This window comes from Amblyomma mixtum, chromosome 3, assembly GCF_055824585.1.
Source record: "Amblyomma mixtum isolate Tamu chromosome 3, ASM5582458v1, whole genome shotgun sequence".
Classification (NCBI taxonomy): Eukaryota; Metazoa; Arthropoda; class Arachnida; order Ixodida; family Ixodidae; genus Amblyomma; species Amblyomma mixtum.
Genome location: NC_143014.1, coordinates 219,974,353 through 219,980,298, shown reverse-complemented (window position 1 = coordinate 219,980,298; position 5,946 = coordinate 219,974,353). Strand labels below are relative to the sequence as shown.

Sequence of the window (5,946 nt, the reverse complement as noted above, 5' to 3'; positions counted from 1 at the left end):
CATTCCGGACAATGCATAGGCAGTGCACCTACCCTGCCACCCTGGCAGGTGGCAAATGGTTGATCGCGAGAATTTGCTCACCCAATGAATGCTGCAGCCTATTCCTGCAGTGCCGCATGTCTGTCACAACATTGTCAGAGCTAACACAAGCAGGCCACATCTCTCTCTCTCACCACCCCCCGTACCTCAAAGCGCGATTCAGGCGTCCACTGATCCAGGGAGCCAGTTATGTGCACTTCCTTTCCCTCAAATCATCGCAGTCTAAAACGTTTTCAACACCAACACCAGTGAACAGAATGAACACTGACAGCCTATGGCTTCAGTGCCACGCTTCTGCCACAATGTTGTCACTACCGCCAAGTAGCTTAAAGTGCGCCTAGGGTGCCCACTGCCCAAGGGGGTCAGTTATATGCCTGTCCTTTGCTTTTGAAGCTTCCGCTCTTCATCGGTTTCGTAGCAAAAAGCGCGCCTAAGGTGTCCACTGTCCCAGGAACCAGTTATGCACTTTCCTTTCCTTTGCTTTATCTGAAGCACCGCGAAGAAAGCCTGAGGTCCCGTGAAGCTTTCGCTTCAAAATATTTATATAATGTTTAACCACACAGAAAGATACCAGACCCTCTGCATATATCCAGACCCTCTGAATATCTACCCTGTCAAAAAATAAATGTGGAAATTGGAAATTCTAACTCCAGGGTACTTCAACTGGCTTCCCTACTTACAGTGGATATTCCAGTTGGTTCCATCATTTGGATCATCAAAACATTTACTGAGGTTCCAGTTATTTTCATGACACTCCCAATGGGTTGCCAAATTGGTTGCAGCTAAATAGCCCAGTTGGCTTCCCAGTCACAAAAGAAAGACACTGAGAGAGAGAGATAATGAGGAAGAGGAGGCAGGGATGTTAACCAGAAAAGTGTTCTGGTTGATTACTCTGCATTGGCACTGAGCAGTGGCACTGAGAAGAAAAAGAGAAGGGACGAGGGGCACAGTCACAATTGGTCCCTTAAAGGGCCACTGCCCAGGGTCCGGACATGTTTGAAAAACAAGCCCACTGCATGGATGAGGCATCGAAGATAACCTCTGCAAAATACTACAGCCATGCGCGCCCCGAAAAGCTGCGAAAATTCAAATCAAAGCCCGCTCGTTCTTTCCTTCAGCAAAAACGGCCCGCCCCACTACTCTGAACCCCGTTGACGTCATGGGGGTTACTTTAGCCAAAGGCACTCATTGGCGCATCGTTCTGACTGACGGGAGAAGGTTGGGCGTAGCCTTGGCGTCGCGTCGTCTGCACAGCGCTTTCCGCAGCGCCTTCTGTTCTGGCTCATGCCTACAAACCCGCATGAAGGAACAAAAAAAAAAAAAAACTGCGGAGGGAGCGTGCGGCGACAGCCTTGAACCCTAGCCATAAAAAGTAAAAAAAATAGTAAAACTGAGGAAGTTGGTTCGCCCCCCAGCCGTGATCACGTCACGAGACGCTCTGCGTGCGCGCTCCCTTCTCAGTTTTTTTTCTTCTATGCAAGCCCCCCAAAACAAGGTTTTAATTAGTAGTGCAGCAGAGCCTTTCCCTCGCTCGCCCACTTGACCGCTCCGCACAGACACCACTTATCCTTCATGCATCTTGCGTACGCCTTGACTCCAATGAACGACATGGGCTTCGGAGCGGAGAAAAGACACAAACACACAGAACACAAACACACATGAAAAAAAGCAAACGGGCGGTTGCCGGGCCCGCACTTCGCCGTGTTTTTCGAACAGAACCGCCCAAGCAACCACAGATATCCGTCAGACGTACGAGCTAGATCCGAACGTCCTTTGCCGAGATCGGACGTCCATCGGACGTACGAACACAATCCGATTTCGGATATCCGTATTCGTACATCCGCCGGACGTACGGACAGTGTCCACTTTTGTATATCCGCATGAGAGACGAGGTGGACGTCCGAAGGATATAAGGTCAAGTATTTTCCCAGGCCATGAGTATGGACGTTTTTTATTTCACAGAAAATTCGAGTCTTTCGTGTATGTATACTGTTTTATTTGCATCAGTTGGAGGCCGCCAACGAGCTAAATTTATCTAAGAGGAGAAGCAGGTGTTGCAGAATTTTGCAAGAACTCAATGACTAGTTTTATATTTATAAAACTTCTCCAAATTAGAGGAGTTGCGCGACATGTCCACTGTTTTGCTAGCTAAACTTGCCATTGAAACCATTCGTAAGCATCAAAACTCCCGTGCATTCTGCTATCACCATCATCATAGATATCAGTTCGCGGTCAGACCAATCCAATCCATCAGTACGGCTCCGTAGCGCTGTTGTTGATATGTCGCGTAGTGTTGTCGCGCAGATCTTTATAGCTCTGTTATTATAAAATGTGGCTTTGTTCGGTCTGTGGACGAAAGTTGTATGTAACTTAAGCAATTCGAAAGATACGGGAAGCGCCTGAAGCTCTTCTGGAACACCGGAATCCCGTACTGCGTCGACCTTGGTGTAAAGAAGGCTTAGTGCACATGTGATTGCCTACGAAGGTATGTATCCAGTACACTTCTTGGAACTTTGCTTCTAGGACAATGCAGCATGCTCATATAACATTCGTTCACAGGACAGTGGGAGCAGTAAGCGCGAGGAGATGGCTTCCCCAAGTGTGTGCTGTTCTCGCACTTTCGGGAGCCTACATCACACAGCTGCGGGAGCCCTCAACTCGCGCGACTAATTCCCACTCCTCTTCAAAGTTGCGGGATGGAGTGTTTTCGCATCTTGTTAATTTTTAAGGCATCGCTATGTTCACTGTTCCTATATAAAGAATGACAACGCGCGAAAGGCAGACCATAGGAAGCACGTGAGGTCGCAGTGGTTCGCAACGGAAGCTTTGCGGCTTTCTGTGCTCAGTCGCGTACAGTGCTGCGCAGGTTAGTGCCCTAAGGCTCATGAAAATAAATAAAGAACAGATACATTGTCAAATATGGTGTGGAAAAGTGAGAGCTGTTATTGCTTTATATTTATTGAAGTGTTTGTTAAAGTGCATTGTCTGTTATACTTGCAGCATTAAACACTTCTATTAATTGGTTCCAATGTTTTTACTTAGGCTACTGCATTGTACCATTTGTTTCACATGACTGATGTTTGCCGCGTTCTTTTTTATTTCAGAAATCCTGTGGGTGTGAAGATTACGGATGTGTGTCCCAAGCTTGCCACATTTGAAGAGTCACATTTAAGAAATTTTCCGAATGTAACCCATTGCTCTGCTGATGTATCATCAACCACAATAAAATATGCGTGCTATGCATCAAATTGTTTTTGGTTTTATTGCATTGTGCGGAAAAAAGCACGCATGCACCATATATGCGAATATTCGAGAAAGATCCGCCAATGGACGTACTCAACTGGACGTCCGTCGGCGGGCGAACCGTATACCTTTGGCCACCTTTCGGACGGCCGATGGACGTCTACCGGCTGTTTGCGGATGTTCAGCGGATGTACAGAACATCCGAAATAGACCTCTGTCGGCCGTCCGAAAGATATCGGTGGTTGCTTGGGCGACTTCCGCCCCTCCGCTCGTGAAGCGGTGGGGAGGCCTAAAAAAAAATGAAAAGGTGGCTCGCTAACTGGGAATGACAAACAGATGTATGAAAGGATGCGCTCGCTAACAAGTCTTGGTGGTCGAGCCGATCGCGCCTCTCGATCGTTCAGTGTGCGCGCCCGCAGCGCCCCCCCCCCCTCCCCTCGAACAGACCCAGCAGCAAAAACCAAGAAAAGAATTCTATTGAAGGCGGGGCCATGATGCAGCCCTGTGACGCACTCCACAGACACCACGCCTCCGGCTTACATCGGAGAAGGAAGGGGTGATTTTGCCTTGCCGAGCCTACTCGACGAGGAGCGGGAGAGAAAAATTTCGAGGAGGGAATGGAAGGAGAGGAGGCTCGCTCAAAGTGAGGTAGAGAGTGTTTGCGACCATGGGGTGGGCAGGGGCCCTTTAATTAAGTATTGTTAATTAAGCTGCCTTAAGCCAGTCGCTCTAAGGAAGCAAAACAGTGCCTTGTATGCCTTGATGGCAGTCGACTGCTCTGTCCATGGTCCCAGGATCTTATCCTCTGTTAAAGGGCGATGATCAATGGGCAGTTCAGCGCACAACGCAGTGTATGTCTTTCGCCAAAGCAGAGTACTCACACAGGAGATGCACTGTTGTTTCCTCGCAACTACATGTTTCACAAATAGGGCTGTCGGTCATTCCAATCCAGAATGTGTATTGCTTTGTAAATGCAACACCAAGCTATAGATGGCTCAGCAATGTTGCTTCGCGACACGGTACATTATGAAGAAGATAAAAGCGCAGTCCAGGGTCCAATGCTCTGAGGTGACGGCTGAAAAACTGGCCAGTGTTCCATGCAGAAAGCGTGAGCTTATGCACCAATCCTAGTTCACACAGTGCGTCATACTTTGAAGTCTGTAATTCTGTGCAGATTGGGCAGCCTTGTTCGCGTGGTGGCTTCCTTTGATACCGCAGTGTACTGGCAGCCATTGAAAAATGACATCATGACCTTTTGATATGGCGCACAATACTCCTCGTGAATCTCTGTAACCAGTTGTTCGTGCGAACCACAGCGTGGAGCAGCTTGCAGGCCTTGAAAGGCTGCTTTAGAATCAGTGAAAACTGATCATTCGTGAGAGGTTCTTGGCATGATGAACTGAACTGTAGCCTGAAGGGCAGCTGTTTCGCACCAATTGAGGAAGTGAGGTAGGTCATCTTCACCTTCCTCAAGATATGTACAGTCTTTGTGAGAGAGAGAGAGAGAAAGGAATTTTAATGAGGGAAAGGTGGAGAGGTCGGCCGGTGGTAACATGGCCCTGGCCTGCTACTCCACACAGGGGAAAGGGAAGAGGAGGAAAAGGAAAGTACGAATGAAGGCTGATGATGGCATAATACAATGAGTTTCACGGGTGATGTCTACACACACACACCACACATGTCTGGCACTCGCAGCGCGGTTAGTAGAATTCATTATATGCATAGCATTCACATTGTAGCTGTAGTATATACTCAGAGCTATGCCTGATATACATGAGGTTTTAAATGTCAAATTTCGGTGGTAAAGAAACATAGTTTGTTTGTGCACCAAAAATGATGATCTTTGCAATCATCTACTACCCGAGAGTCTTTATTGCTAACTATTAAAGCTAGCTCAAGGGAGCACGTCTTTTTAAGGTATATGACTTTCATTCTTGGAAGCATCTGAAGTCATAACATTAGCCGAACTCTACTCATTGCAAGATCCCTCTCCAATATCTCTCCCATCAACTATGTCCTCCTGCTCTAGATGTGGCCACCTTATCCCTGCAATCTTCTTAATCTCATCCACAAACCTGACTCTCTGCTATGCCTGTCTTGTCTTGGAATCCATTCTTTTAGTGTAATGAATCATCAATTATTCGTTCTCCACATTACATGCTGTGCACATTTCTTCGATTTCAGTTAACATATGCTTAGCTCATACTTGTTCCTTTACGTATTAAGATCTCTTCATACCCTTACCTCGCCATTTTACTTTCCATACTTCCCTGCATTGTCCTCATTGTGAATTCCACCCTCTTTTTCACCCTTAAAGTTTGCGCCTCATCAGTGAGGGCAAGGAAGATGCTATGCCTTCTTCTTGGGGAATACTCGTCACCTGGTTTTCATACCTTAGCTGAGAATACCTGCCAGATGCACTACACCCTACTTTATTCTCTTAGCATTAAAGGCATTCTACCAAATGTTCCAATAAAGGTGCGACTCCCGAGGTCACTTTATTATTCTAGACATTTCAACGAATGATATGACAGGCACGATTTCAGGACTGTGTCATGTGCCTGTGCTTGCTTAGGAAAATTAAACGTTTTCTCTTATTTTAGTGTCTTTCTTTTCCCACACTAAACAGGAACAAGGATAAGTGGGATGGTCTTTGTTGGAGTT

At 46.9% G+C, this 5,946-nt stretch overlaps 1 long non-coding RNA gene across 1 annotated transcript; it reads left to right on the top strand.

Moving 5' to 3' along the window:
• The first annotated feature begins 2,064 nt into the window (after window positions 1-2,064).
• Window positions 2,065-3,287, top strand: LOC149353735 (uncharacterized). The gene is made up of 2 exons (XR_016289598.1): window positions 2,065-2,524; window positions 3,144-3,287. It is a non-coding gene; the product is annotated as an uncharacterized LOC149353735 (long non-coding RNA).
• The last annotated feature ends 2,659 nt before the right edge of the window (window positions 3,288-5,946 follow it).